We start from the raw sequence: 16,077 nt of genomic DNA on the forward strand, positions 1-16,077 counted from the left end.
GGAGAGTCTGAGGCCTTATCAATGTTTCAACTAAATGATGATTTATTTTTTTGGGGGAGGGGGGGTCACAATTACGCCAGCAAAATCATTTTTCTTTGTGTATACTTTTATTCTGAAAAGTCGTCGGACTTTTGTCGGGGGTCATAGGCCTTCCCATATTTGAATCTACCACCTTCTCACTTTCCTGGGGCCTTGCTGGCTGAATTTTTAGGCCATTGTGCTTGGCCTCGGCTTCAGTTACTTAGTATCAGAAAAGAAAATGTCGGATACTATTCGAAAGCGTGGCTTTCTCTCCCGAAATTTTGATATCATGCCATTATTCTTGTAAGATAACATCTAAAAATTCTCTTTTTTCGGTAGAGTGTGAAGTTAAGTACGTGAGGGCTCGATATGGCTGCTTGTAATAGGCCTTTTACACGGTTTTTGTTGACATTTATGTATACATATACATGTATTTCATTTTTCAGCTTTGAGTTTTGAGCAGCCCATCCCCGTGTACCGTACAATGGTTTTTTTCTGTAATAGTGTCTTATTTAGGTCCAGGATAGTAGCACTGGTATAGGCCTAATTCTACACAGTGCCTAGTATAGTGCATTGTATAAGTGCATGTTTTGTGAATGGAAAGTGTCCTACTTCTTGTCGCACCAGAAGATGTGAACATTTTTCCAGGGGACAAAAACAAGTATATTGTGTCCAACACGGAATGCATTAGTTGCCCCCTTCCGGAGAGTTAGCTCCATGTACATTTATAACTTTCTCACTTCGATCATTTTCCAGGTAAAACGGGTGAAGCAGTTGACAACATTGAGCGAAGCAGCCCACCTGCAGATGTATGTACCACCATGCCCAAAAGGAAGTCTCATGTCAGTATATCAAATACTTTGATTCACAATTATCAACATTGTCCACAAGCTCGCACTCTCATGGAAGGGAATGAAATGAAAAGTAGCTGGTGTGATGGAATTATGCCTTGACGTATAAACGAAATCCTTTGTTGATGCGGCCTAGCGTTCAAGAACCTCTCCCTTAGTTATAGACTTTAGTTCTAGGCGGAGCCAGCACAGCAGGATGCAAGATCTCGCACTCCCAGACCAGAAATTGATTGATTAAGATAACAAAACATGTTTCTCTCGTCAACGCCTTCCCCAGCAGTCCAAGGGAAAAACATCGTTGATGATTTCTTATCGCTGAAAATTTCTTTAGCGCTGATAACCCGTAATTTTGACAAACTAGTCCACTGTACCCGGTGGCCGCCATCATCAGAGTTTCACCGGGTGATTGACTTTTAATTTTATGTTCTCTCGTGGGTAGTAGGCCTAATGAGGTGGGCAGTATCATTTGCTCTGACCATGAAGTGACCGATGAGAAGTGAGATGTCAGCTCACAAGATCATTTGCATAAGATATTGATGACGTTTTAGTCACGTGACAGGCGGACATCGACACTTATTTCTACGCATTTGAGCTTATTCCAAAGTAAATTATCTTTGACCCTGCATTGTTTTTAGCATGAATGATACCATAGAGTAAGAGAGAGAAATATTCAGAACAATTATGTAGTATTTCCAACACTCGGACATGTGCCAGATTGAATCTAACTGCCCAAGTTAGAAAGCCTGAATCCATTACGAAACCGCATGTTTGTCCGACATTGCCTGTAATTCAGCGATGGGGAAATAGAGGGCAGCAGCTGCAGTGACGTCATCTTCGCGGAATGCTATTCAAAAATCGGGCTTCGTAAGGACACTTTCGGGACCCGTTAAATGCTACATGCAAAATCTGGGGTCGCTCAGCCATTCGGTATGGGAGATATGAGCGCACAAACAAACAAACAAACAAACAAACACACAAACTTTTCTCGAATTTATAAAGTAAGGAAAATTTCTTTAGTGCTGATAAGCCGTAATTTTGACAAATATTATAGTTTTGACTTGTACTATTTTCAGCATAATTAGCACTCCGCACAACTTTTTATTACATGAGTTCCGTTTCTTTCAATATTTGAGTTAGCAAGTGTCCAAATAAGCATGCTTATTATGAATAAACCTTCTGTGACGTCACTCTGTTTCTGCCTTATCTTGTTTTTTGGTTTCACAATCCACTCAAAAGAGAATTGTACATAAACTCAACTTGTAAAGGTTTTCAGCGAAATATAATTTCATTCCTCATGATTCTATTAAATGGTCAACATGTGTTGTTGGCTATTTCCTCTAAATAATTCATACCGAATTGGTGGTAAAGGGAAAGGGTCAAGCTGAAAAACAGGGCGAAACAAAAGCAGCAGCGGAGGCTTTGGGTAAATGTCAGCTCAACTCCATACCCAAGTAGTTGTTGGTGACGCAACCAATACCAACTATACAGATTTTGCTCCGATAGTGAAAATCATCAGCCTTTTGAGGTCAGTCCTGTGTCTGAACACTCCACTTTCATACTTTCCTAGGCCCTTGCTTGCTGAATTTGTAGGCCCTTGTTTTTGGCCTCAGTTTGAGTTGTCAGAAAGATTCCATCATAGATGTCGGAGGCCTTTGGAGGCATTCGCTTTTCTCCCTAAATTTCCTAATTGTGCTTTAATTCTGGTAAGAAAACATCTTAAATTCTCTCTTGATATAGAGTGTGAGGTAAAGTACACACGTTTGAAAGTTAAGCATCGCGCCCATCGTGGTGTCATTTTTGTCCAGCAATAGCTTTGGTGAGAATCAACATATTACGTAACTTGGCCACCTCACGGCGGATTACCAAAAAAGGAACATTGTTCATAACGAGGTAACCTAGGCCTAGATTGCATCACCTGTTTGATGACAGGGGAATTCTTTGGGCCCTTTGAATTGGACTGGATCCTGAAACCCTATGAAAAGCCCAAATCTACGCCCAAATTGTGATATATACTGTGTTGGCTGAAGCTGCCTACCAGAGGGACTAGAAGTTCTGGATAATTTCGTTTGAATCAATATGGGCAGCAACCCAGAGCCGTATTTAACTTGAGGGGGGGGGGGGGGGCAGCAGAACAACTTTTTGTCCAATTGGCCCAAATCTGCATGAAAAACACGTTTTCGGCGAGGTCTGGGGTGGCAGTTGCCCCCTCCCCCTCCCCCCAACCGCTATTAATATGGCCCTGCAACCTTAAAAAAACTCACTGTTGCAGTTTCTATAGTTGTGTAGAAAAGAATACATGCACCAACCCAGAAAAAATGGTTTTTGAGCTTTTCGACTAACAGAAATATGCTCCTCGTTGAATTTAGCGAAATCGAAAAAAAGGGGCTTGGCCACCTAAGAGGTCTTTGTGCATCTCAAATATCATTCTGCGTTTTTCATTGTGTCTAAACACACCCCTGGGTGCTTATTTGCGTTGGCCAGAACCTTCCACGATTTGACGTCACTCCAATCACAAATAGAATTTCTCGCAGAGCAGAATTAAGACCAATGAAACCATAGGAACCCAACGTCGTTCGTAATTACTGATGGTCCATGAAAAAGAAATAGACCTCCATCCGCGTTGTACGTCATGATATGCAATGCATTGTCCTTCCATACTGTATACGTTGCATTTGCTGGCCACCACAAGAAGACCAGAATAGGCCTATATTACTCCTTATACATGTTTAAGGCCACGAGGAGAGTTCCATTTGTCACCATTCACTGAAATGTTGTATGATAATTTTGGAAGCTACGGATTGCCCTGTAGCAGTCTGCTGGCACACTGACATTAACTTTCAATGAAAGTTAGGCCTTTGAAAACAATCTTATGCAATATTGATTAGCAAGATGTTGAGGCCAAGGCAGTTGATGTTGTCAGCATGCTTGTAAGGACTTGTAAAGGCTTGTAATTCTTTTTCTCCTGATTTCGCACCGTCTTTGGTGCATGGACAATGGGAATGGAGCTGAGGAGGACCGTAATGAAAATGATGCTGTTGGTGATAATGAAAATGTCGTAATTCCTCGCAGACTGAACGCCTACTCATTAGATATTCGTATCAGGCGACTTGATGAGTACCATGAGCTGAACATTGCAAGGCCAAATGGACAGCTACGTGGCATATCTAAGGACCATTGCGCGATGGATACATGAGGAGGATGAATTGCGCGAGAGACACCGAGAATCCACATACAGATTGCGACAGATGCAAAGGCTAAGGCAACATGGAATTGATGGCACAGGTAAGTTATCCTGGTGACCTTGGTGCATCGGGGAAATGAATCAGGTGAATGAGGTGAAATGTAGGTGGGGGCTGGTAGGCAGGCAGGTGATGTGGCCCTTACGATTTTCCTCTCTCATTTCAGGTAGATGGCCAGAGGTAGAGAGACTCTTAAATGATTGGTTCCTACAGCGTCGAGAACATGGTCTTCCGGCTGGGAGTGACCTGATGTTCCAGGGTGAACGGTTCTTCAACATTTGGTGGCACGATCTTCCTGAGGAAGAGAGAGAACATTGGATGGAACTGCGCCCTCATCTCATACCATTTTCAGCATCTAGTGGATGGTTACAAGATTTCTTGACTCGTCATGGTATTAGCTACAGGAAGACTTGCAAAGACTCTACATCAATACTGCTCAATGCTGCAGAGTTGGTAACGGCATTTCAATATGAGGTCCGAAACATTATCAATGATAATGGAATACAGATTATCGTCAACATGGATGAAACTTTTGTTCTTTGGGACATCGCACCCACGTACACGTACTCTTTGCAAGGTTTGAAACAAGTGGACATACGAACTTAGCGAGGAAATGTAAAATTAGGGTGTACGGTGACTTTAGCGATGACTGCGTGTGGGAGAAAACTCCCTGCAAGTATAATTTTCAAGGGTCTGCGCGATGATGGTCCAGAAATCGCTCGACTTCGGGCAACGGCCCCCGATGGTGTGCGGGTAACGGGCTCGCAAACAGGCTGGGCAAGTTGGCAGACACTGATTGCTTGGGTAAATGATTGCCTCATACCGTTTGTGGGAGACAACTTTCCATTCCTCCTAATTTGGGACATGTTCCCAGCGCACCGGCATCAACAAGTGCGTGACCATGTAGAGGACGCCCCCGGGTTCATAGGGCTGATACCAGGGAGATGTACCTCACTGGTACAACCTTTGGATCTGACCATCATCCGCAGCTTCAAATGTACAATGAGACGCCTATGGAAGGAGTGGAAAATTGAGAACAATGACATTCATGGTCGTTCCCCACAAATCACCAGGGATGCTGTAATTCAGATGGTATCAACTGCCTGGGAGAGAATTGACCCAGAAGCAATCAATACAGCATGGAGAGTGAGTGGGCTTGAAGGCAATCAAGAAAATCCGCCTCATCAAAATGATGAGGTACACTTTGAAGTTGATGCCGCAAATCCCGAAGATGATCTTCATTTTCTTGAAGATTTAGATGAGTGAGATTGATATGGTAATGCTCTCCAATAAAGCCCCGTGTGTTCAAATCAATGTGTTATGATGTCAGTTTTTCCCACAGGCCTAGACCTCATTCCCTGACAATGCAGTTGATCTATGAAGGCCTAAAACATGTATAAGGAGTAAAATAGGCCTATTCTGGTCTTCTTGTGGTGGCCAGCAAATGCAACGAATACAGTATATAGCATCAACCAAAGTTTGCATGACAGTTAAGAGACTGCGCCACCAACTCTGAATGGTCTGGCATCCATAATGCAGCAATAACAGGTTCTGTCATCATTTGGCACGAGATCAATTGCAAAGTCGCTGATATTTGATGATCCTAGCAAATATTTCCTATTTTTGGAGTAGGGTGTAAATACCATGATTTGTGTCCTACCACGAGACCTACACACGGCGAAATTAGTCGGCAGGGATTGGTGATCCACCCTGCAAGGCGGCTTTGCGACGTGATGATCATTTTCCATCCCGAGGTGAGTTTCCGTGTGAGACATGTGTAAAATCCTTGGGTTTGATATTTTAATCCCATATTCCAGAAATCCCGATGAACATTTGACATTTTTGAAATCCCAGAATTATTAGTTCCAATTTTGGATTTTCGAGCGAAATGTGACCACACAACGTATCGATATCTGAGGTCTCTGAATCAAGAGTCGGTTAGAGGTCTAAGCATAGAAGAGGGAGCAAAAATCCAAAGAGTTTCAAAGAAATTGCGGTGGTACCCTTCCCACCAACTATTCGATCGCCAACGATAGAGTGGTGAGCGCCCCGGGGAGCGCCCACGATAATGCATTTGTGTTAGTGGGTCGATTTCGCTTTGCATTGACATGTGGGGTAGAGTGATATCTTGGGCGATAGTGTCGGCATTCATACTTGGACTTGCAGTGAACGACCTTTCGCGATCCAAGGAAAATTTCCAACTTAAAATCATCGTCTGCACGAATAACTTGACCACACAGCAATATTACATACGATACGGAAATAGTGCGCATCAAACAATAAAAAATTACTTCGTTTTAGGAAGAAATATTTCGGACAGATAAGTGAAATGGAACTGAATAAGACAACCTTTTTTTGAAACTCGGCTTGACTCTATAAAAGAGACTCGGCTTGACTGTATAAAGGGAACTTGGCTTGACTGTATAAATGGGACCCGCCTTGACTTTAAAAAGGCGACTCGACTTAACTCTAAAAAGGAGACTCGGCTTGACTGTATAAATAAAACTTGGCTCGACTTGACTATTCAACTGGAACCCGGCTTGATTATAAAGGGCGACTCGACTTAACTCTTAAAAGGAGACTCGGCTTGAGTGTATGGAGGAAACTCCATCATTCATATCACTAGCGGAGCATTGTCGTCCAGTTTCTCTCACTTTGAACCGCATTGAGGAAATCAGGGGGCTTCTCCAGCCCTGCGAATCGAGCATTAAGCCTTGATTTCCCCAGAATCAGGTTACATAAAAAACTTGAAATATGCCATTGGAACACATTTGATCAGTTATATTTGGCTACACTAATTGGTCTTTCATCAAACATGCAGAAATAAACTATCGGTTTTCCATTGTCTCCTGCCTTATTGCTATTCATCTCATCGTTGGTCGATTATATGAATGCAAATAATTTTCTTTCTGCTCCTTAAGGTTTTTTTTACCTCGTTTATCTTCTACTTCATTTGGTCATTACCAGTTAAACATTACATCAGTGATGCATGGTCCATGAGTCACGAAGACACAAATATATTTTGGAAGAGAACCACTGGGCAAACAGTTATTTCTTTTCTTCACATAATAGGTATTCTTCTTCCTCGTTATGGAGTGGCATATTCTGTACATTCAGAACATTTGATTTTCATGTAGGCCTACGCACTATAACTCAGGATGGTTGCAATAATTAATCCCGGACTTGTGATTTAAAAAAATATATATTTACGGATGTTCTAGTTACATGTAGTCCTCTTCAAAACATATGCGTAATTAATCATCGCTAGTTGCTTTACACATAGTCAACTGGAATCAAAGGTCTTGATAGGAGGCCAAAGTACCATTATAGCCCATTTGACCTTTTTTAAGTGCAGTTGTGCAAATTTCTGCAGTTTCGTCAATAGCATGATTGCTTTGATTTTTTTCCCGTGCCCATTCTTAAGGAACGCCATCTGAAGTGTGATAATGTGAGGTCAACTGGGCCTGTCACCAAGGTCGTTTAAAAGTGTCTAAGTTATGGAGTGGCATATTCTGTACATTCAGAACATGTGATTTTCATGCAGGCCTGTACACTATAAGTCATGATGATTGCAATAATTAATCCCGGACTTGTGATTTTAAAAAAATATATATTTACGGATGTTCTAGTTACATGTAGTCCTCTTCAAAACATATGCGTAATTAATCATCGTTAGTTGCTTTACATATAATCAATTGGAATCAAAGGTCTTGATAGGAGGCCAAAGTACCATTATAGCCGATTTGACTTTTTTAAGTGGAGTTGTGCAAATCTCTGCAGTTTTGTAAATAGCATGATTGTTTTGATTTTTTTCCCGTGCCCATTCTTAAGGAACGCTATCTGAAGTGTGATAATGTGAGGTCAACTGGGCCTGTCACCAAGGTCGTTTAAAAGTGCTTCTTTCTTTGTTCTTTGCAGATTCATGATCGACATGTATAGCGACCGATTTCCCTTCCTCCTACTCAGCCTGGGACTCCTCCTGGCGCACATTTTACATGGTAAGTGATGCAGTCAACCCTCCTTCCTCCTACCCACCCTGGGATTTCTCCTGGTGGAACTTTTACAAAGTAAGTCATGCAGTCAACCTTCCTTTCTCCTACTCAGCCTGGGATCCCTCCTGGTGGATCTCTTACAAAGTAAGTCATGCAGTCAACCTTCCTCCTACTCAGCCTGGGACCCCTCCTGGTGGAACTCTTACAAAGTAAGTCATGAAGTCAAACTTCCTCCCTCCTCCTCAGCCTGGGACCCCTCCTGGTGGAACTCTTACAAAGTAAGTCATGAAGTCAACCTTCCTTCCTCCTACTCAGCCTGGGACCCCTCCTGGTGGAACTCTTACAAATCTAAGTCATGAAGTCAACCTTCCTTCCTCCTACTCAGCCTGGGACCCCTCCTGGTGAAACTCTTACAAAGTAAGTCATGAAGTCAACCTTCCTTCCTCCTACTCAGCCTGTGATCCCTCCTGGTGGAACTCTTACAAAGTAAGTCATGAAGTCAACCACCCTTCCTCCTACTCGGCCTTGGACTCCTGTTTGTGTAACTCTTATACATCATGTGCATGGTAAGTTATGCGGCCGACTTGCTTTCCTCCGACAAAGCCTGGGACTCCTTCTTGTGAAACACTTACCTGGTAAGTCATGCAGTCAAACACCCTTCCTCATACTCGGCCTTGGACTTCTCCTTGGTGCAATACTTACCTGGTTAGTCATGCAGTCTACCTCTCTTCCTTAAAGCCTTGAGAATTAGCCCGCTACGTAAATGTGGATACCCAAATCAAATTTACAGGGGAATCTGCAGCTTCCCTGAAGGAAACAGCCAGCATTGTAAACATCGCATCTACAGTACATGTATATGAAGTATAGCAACTTAGAGTTCGCCTGTATTAATAAGAAACACACTTCTATCATAAAATCGCCTAGTGGTCAGTACCAAAGCAGTGGAGTAGGACAAGCAACAGGAATTTCGAGTACAAGAAGGAAACATCAACTTGTCTCCCGTTAAGTTGAATTCTGAAACCTCAGATTTTGTCTTAGAGTTCTTCAAAGTGGGTATATGGATATTTATGTGTTATAGAGTATCGTACCACTCAATCTGTTTCTTGTGGATGTTGATTTGCTCAATTTTCTTTTCAGGTGCTCTTGGAATAACTGTAAAAAATAGCCTCAGTAATTCACGTCCACGCCTCGGCGAAACGATAACGTTTGAGTGTAACATTGTTATTGGGACCGCCAAGAGTGTTTCATGGTACAAGGACAAAAATGACACGCGAAAAACAGTTTATTTGACGCACAATTGTAGTGTTTTCGCAGACAAGTATAAATCAAGATTAAAACAAGTTCAGTGTGATACGCATAATTATAATTTTCAATTAAGTGATGTTCAAATTTCGGACCACGGGGAATGGCAGTGTGATGCAGATGGAGTAGAGGCCGAACCAAAGCTGAAATTAGATGTTTTAGGTAAGTTGCTTAAAATAGTCGATCAATCCATTCATAGAGGACTTCAGTGGTGGCAGCAAATCTGCTGGGTATTGCACTTTCATGGATTAAATTAAATTGGAAATTGAAACACACACACAAATCTTTCCTGGTTTTCAGAAGTGGCTGAAGGAGATAACAACTATTACCTGGGAAAGATTCTAAGCAATTGAAGTTCACCTTTTCCTGAAATAGCAGTTTTGGTGTGGATATGATGACACTAACTTTAAAAATATGTTCGCCTCTGTATGAATGACGCCTAATTCCCCCCCCCCCCCCGATTAAATTTGCTGAGTGAGCATGGGGCAGGGGGTTTACCAAGGGGAAACGAATCATTTTCATGGTCACAGAATTATAATTTATTATCATAAGATTATCGGGTCATATGACAAAAAAAGTACTGATTGGCAGTCATTCCTTTACCATTGTGTTTTCTCTTCATATATTTGAGGTCCGTGGCGATTTGCCGATGAGAAGAGGCTTTCTCCAAATTGAGGCTTACTCCAAATTTATTACTACATGTAAACACCCATTAATAACAAGTATAATTGATAATAACCACATACATGGCCCGTAGCTTTCAAAGGGCCCGGAATGTCTGTATGATTAACAAAATTGGGACTTTGTTTTCGTAGAAACCATTATTGCTGGTCATTATACCGACTGTTTATCACTTTCAGCAGTGATATCATCGCAAATTATGCTCAATATTTGGTTGGCTATGTCATTTAGGGTTGTGGTTGGGGTTACGAGAGCAATGTTAAAATGGGTTGATTTGGCAACATAACATCTGCAGGGGGGGGGCATGCTGAATATAGGGTGTTGTTGTACTCCTGATTCCAACTTTAATTTGTTAGTATCCGATGGGATACACTGATTAGTGCAAAATGTAAATGAGCTCAAGACACAAACAGTTTGAAATGCTGTTCTTTTGCCTTGATGTTTGTAGTGATATTCAAGCTACTAGATGACCTGAATGGCAGTACAAACTCTGCGTTCGCCAGGTTAGAGCAGATGTGCCCCCAGCTGTAGTTTTAACCTTGAAGAATTCTTTCTGATTATACGTTGGTCTAGTCGATAATCTACAGTGGGGGGCTCACTCTGGTGTAACTGAATTATACTCAATGGGGGGGGGGGGGGGGGTCCCCGTTCTCAAAGAACATTATTTTGATATTCATTCGTCAAAGGGTTAATGAGGATTTTCTGAGTCACAAATTACTCTTATTTTACAGCATCCTACACAAGTGACTTAAGCAATAGTGTGCCTATATTTGTGTCCGCTTGTTGACAGGCTTTCAATAAATTATATCGAAAGACTCTGGTGTAACTTAATTATACTCAAGGGGGGGGTCACAGTTCTCAAAAAATATTATTGTGATGTTCATTCGTCAAAGGGTTAATGAGGATTTTGTAAGTCACAACTTACTCTTATTTTACAGCGTCCAACACAAGTGACTTAAGCAATAGTGTATCAGTAAACACCAAAGGTGAGTAGTTGTTTTGTGTCCGCTTTTTGACAGGCTTTCAATAAATCATATTGAAAGACTCTGGTGTAACTGAATCATACTCAATGGGAGGGGGGGGGGGCATGCTGAATATAGGGTGTTGTTTTACTCCTGATTCCAACTTTAATTTGTTGGTATCCGATGGGATACACTGATTAGTGTAAAATGTAAATGAGCTCAAGACACAAACAGTTTGAAATGCTGTTCTTTTGCCTTGATGTTTGTAGTGATATTCAAGCTACTAGATGACCTGAATGGCAGTACAAACTCTGCGTTCGCTAGTTGGAGCAGATCTGCCCGCAGCTGTAGTTTTAACCTTGAAGAATTCTTTCAGATTATACGTCGCTCTTGTCGATAATCTACCAGTGGGGGATGGGGGTCACAGTTCTCAAAGAACATTATTTTGATATTCATTCGTCAAAGGGTTAATGAGGATTTTGTTAGTCACAAATTACTCTTATTTTACAGCGTCCTACACAAGTGACTTAAGCAATAGTGTGCCTATAAACACCACAGGTGAGTAGTTGGTCCAATGAACATTATTTTGATATTCATTCGTCAACGGGTTAATGAGGATTTTGTAAGTCACAACCTACTCTTATTTTACAGCATCCTACACAAGTGACTTAAGCAATAGTGTGCCTATATTTGTGTCCGCTTGTTGACAGGCTTTCAATAAATTATATTGAAAGACTCTGGTGTAACTGAATTATACTCAAGGGGGGGGTCACAGTTCTCAAAGAACATTATTTTGATATTCATTCGTCGAAGGGTTTATGAGGATTTTGTTAGTCACAAATTACTCTTATTTTACACATCCTACACAAGTGACTTAAGCAATAGTGTGCCTATGAACACCACAGGTGAGTAGTTGGTCCAATGAACATTATTTTGATATTCATTCGTCAAAGGGTTAATGAGGATTTTGTAAGTCACAACTTATTCTTATTTTACAGCATCCTACACAAGTGACTTAAGCGATAGTGTGCCTATATTTGTGTCCGCTTGTTGACAGGCTTTCAATAAATTATATTGAAAGACTCTGGTGTAACTGAATTATACTCAAGGGGGGTCACAGTTCTCAAAAAATATTATTGTGATATTCATTCGTCAAAGGGTTAATGAGGATTTTGTAAGTCACAACTTACTCTTATTTTACAGCGTCCCACACAAGAGACTTAAGCAATAGTGTATCAGTAAACACCAAAGGTGAGTAGTTGTTTTGTGTCCGCTTTTTGACAGGCTCTCATAAATCATATTGAAAGACTCTGGTGTAACTGAATTATACTCAATGGGAGGGGGGGGGGGGCATGCTGAATATAGGGTGTTGTTGTACTCCTGATTCCAACTTTAATTTATTAGTATCCGATGGGATACACTGATTAGTGCAAAATGTAAATGAGCTCAAGACACAAACAGTTTGAAATGCTGTTCTTTTGCCTTGATGTTTGTAGTGATATTCAAGCTACTAGATGACCTGAATGGCAATACAAACTCTGCGTTCGCTAGTTGGAGCAGATCTGCCCGCAGCTGTAGTTTTAACCTTGAAGAATTCTTTCAGATTATACGTCGCTCTTGTCGATAATCTACCAGTGGGGGATGGGGGTCACAGTTCTCAAAGAACATTATTTTGATATTCATTCGTCAAAGGGTTAATGAGGATTTTGTTAGTCACAAATTACTCTTATTTTACAGCATCCTACACAAGTGACTTAAGCAATAGTGTGCCTATAAACACCACAGGTGAGTAGTTGGTCCAATGAACATTATTTTGATATTCATTCGTCAAAGGGTTAATGAGGATTTTGTAAGTCACAACTTACTCTTATTTTACAGCATCCTACACAAGTGACTTAAGCGATAGTGTGCCTATATTTGTGTCCGCTTGTTGACAGGCTTTCAATAAATCATATTGAAAGACTCTGGTGTAACTGAATTATACTCAATGGGGGGGGGGGGGGGGGGTCACAGTTCTCAAAAAACATTATTGTGATATTCATTCGTCAAAGGGTTAATGAGGATTTTTTTAGTCACAACTTACTCTTATTTCACAGCGTCCTACACAAGTGACTTAAGCAATAGTGTATTAGCAAACACCAAAGGTGAGTACTGTAGTTGTTTTGTGTCCGCTTGTTGACAGGCTTTCAATAAATTATATTGAAAGACTCTGGTGTAACTAAACTGCGCTATATGTGAGATCAAATCATTGATAGTATGGTTACATACTAGGACCAAGGATCTGTTGAAAGAACTGAACATGCCACAGACTCTAAAACCATTTACTGTTGCAAGCTCAATATTTTGAGAGACAAGCGTGAAATATATACAGGCGGCGTGGCCAAATGTACTGTAATTTACAGAATGATGTGCGATATCTCGCTAAATCTTACGATTGTCAACTGGTGCTAGACCAACTGACAACGAAAATTGGGAATTGATAATTGAAATCAACAAGATTAAAATGTGCGCATTTTTGTGCAAACTTGTTTTAGGAATTACACAGGTTAGCCAGTGAGCGGTTAGGATGCCGAATAAGGCAGTAGTCAAATCGGCGGATGACCATGCAGGCAAAATCTCGTTTTTCGAATCAAGTCGCAATTCAGGACTTCAATTCAGACGCAACTCAGGACACGTTAGGTCTGTGTGATTAACATTAGACCTCCAGAACACCTTTATGACCCAGGTGCCGGGCTTTGATGGCAGCACCGTCTATTAGGCCTACCTTTAGCCTGGCCAGCTATTCATTCGAAAAAACAAGCGATCTCGTGATGTTCATACGATAAAACACACGAAAAACACATTTGCGTTGAAAATATTTTTTGGAGATATAATGGCTTCAATGGTAAAATCCACATGCACATACGAAAGAGCGGTTAAGGCGGTAGTAGACTTAAAGATACTTTTACCAGTTCCAGTATTAATGTATATGTAGATGGATAGAGTAAATCTGCCTGAGAGCTGTTTTGTGTAGGTTGGTTCAATAACTTGCGCTAGCAGGCTGGCACTGGCTGCCACTCGACCATCCCAAAATGGACTGCAGTCCACCGACATTTATATGAAATCGGACTGCTGTCTGCCATCATCAACCCGAACGTGCCATTCTCTATGCCTTGGCCTACTTACATAAGTTCGTGCATTTTATTGTTAGTTGTATTTATAAATCTTAACATTATTTTACTTTCCAGTTGTTGTATATTTTTGTGTCGGCTTCATTGGCACAGTCATATTAGTGACAGTTTTGGCAGTTGCTCAATGGTAAGCATGAAAATTAGTTGTCAATTAATTACCTAGGCCTCTTCACATCATGTCATACACCAGTGGATATTAATTTCCACCGCGGTCGATATTAATTTCCACCGCGGTGGTGGGAATTATTATTTTTTACCCGGCGGTGGAAATTATTTTTTCGGCGTTGAGAAATAAATCCGACGGCGGTTGTAATTCGAGAGAAAAAAAACGCATTGTAAAAAAAATGTTTTCTATCATATTGAAAATAAACGCATGTCCTCTATGGGCCACCGTAGAGACCCGCTCGCGAAAGTTCATTCGACGAGGTGCAAAAGCCCCGTAAAATACCTTGGAACAAGGTGCTTAATGAAGATAAGGAAAGTAACCTTGTCCACCCGCTGCATCAAGCACAGGTATGTCGATCTACGTAAAATCCTACATGCAATGACGCTGCGGCATAAATTATGCCAAATATGGGAAACAAAATGGCGTCACCTGGTGTGAAAAAATAAATCGCACTAACCGATGGCACCAGCATATAAGAATCTATGAGACAAGACCACTAATGAATATTCATAGGTTGGAGGGTCGAGGCCTATCAATTAGACGAGTGCATGTTTTTAACTCTCAAGTACATATTTGGAGAGGTATTGAAAAATTATTTGTTGTGGCAAGTCTACAGATATAAAGAAATTATTTGATGAAAAAATTAATTTCGAATTTTGCTAATTGGGTAATAGGGGGCGTGTTTTGAGTTTTTTCTGCCAGTTGGCTGAAAAGAGTGGAAATATCAAAGTCTGTCTAATTTGTCGATTATCAAAAAATTTCCGTGGTCAATCACCATTTTATTTTTCACCATTTACTTGCCCGACTGTCCGGAATAACATAATCTAAATTTCAATTGTGGTCTTGTCTCTATTTTAGTACATGGGACCGATACCATATAAACTCGTCCCTAATCGTTCTACACATCAAAGCAAACGTAGGCATCGGAGTGTAGAAAGGCTACAAACGAGCCTAGATCGAGATACCGTAAGCTAGCGCCGATTCTCATGTTATTAGTTCAGTTAGTTTCGTACAAGTTGATAGGGCCACTTTACGACCTATTGTTTATACCTTGGACACAATCAATTTCGGCGAAACACGACACGGCGACTGTTAAGGCATAACACTACCAAATTAGCCTATCACTTTCGGGATTAACAGCATTTTGGCGAAATTGTTTGCAAAACACACGGAAACGTCCAAAATAGCCCCAAATTTGGCCTTTTAAAATCAATGCCAACAAAACTGCTCAAAGTCAGTCAACGGCCACAATGTGAGACAAAAATATGTGTATCAAAGAACAAATAAAGCCTAACCTGGTAATAAATGATGCAACAATAAGCCCGTAAAAGCAGATCGCAGGTCGTTGAGAGCTGGATTTCTGCACAAAAATAGTAGCACTCAGTAGACCACGTGACTAATATGGTTTTACGTACCATATTCGGGGATTCCCATTATACACACTGGCATGTTACGTACATGGGAGTATTATTGATTGGTACCATGGTAGGCCTGTGGTATGCATATCGTCTCATATTCAATTAATACAATTTATACACTGACATTTCGAAAGGTGTAATATCGATTGTATCGACTCAAAATGGAAATAATCAAGATACTGATGTACAGTAGAATCTTAGCAGACACCTCACTAAAAGGTCACCTTGTCTTCTTAGGACACTTATTTTGCTCCCAAATTGGGTGCCTTCAATTC

This window comes from Lineus longissimus, chromosome 18 (genome assembly GCF_910592395.1).
Source record: "Lineus longissimus chromosome 18, tnLinLong1.2, whole genome shotgun sequence".
NCBI classification, from domain to species: Eukaryota; Metazoa; Nemertea; class Pilidiophora; order Heteronemertea; family Lineidae; genus Lineus; species Lineus longissimus.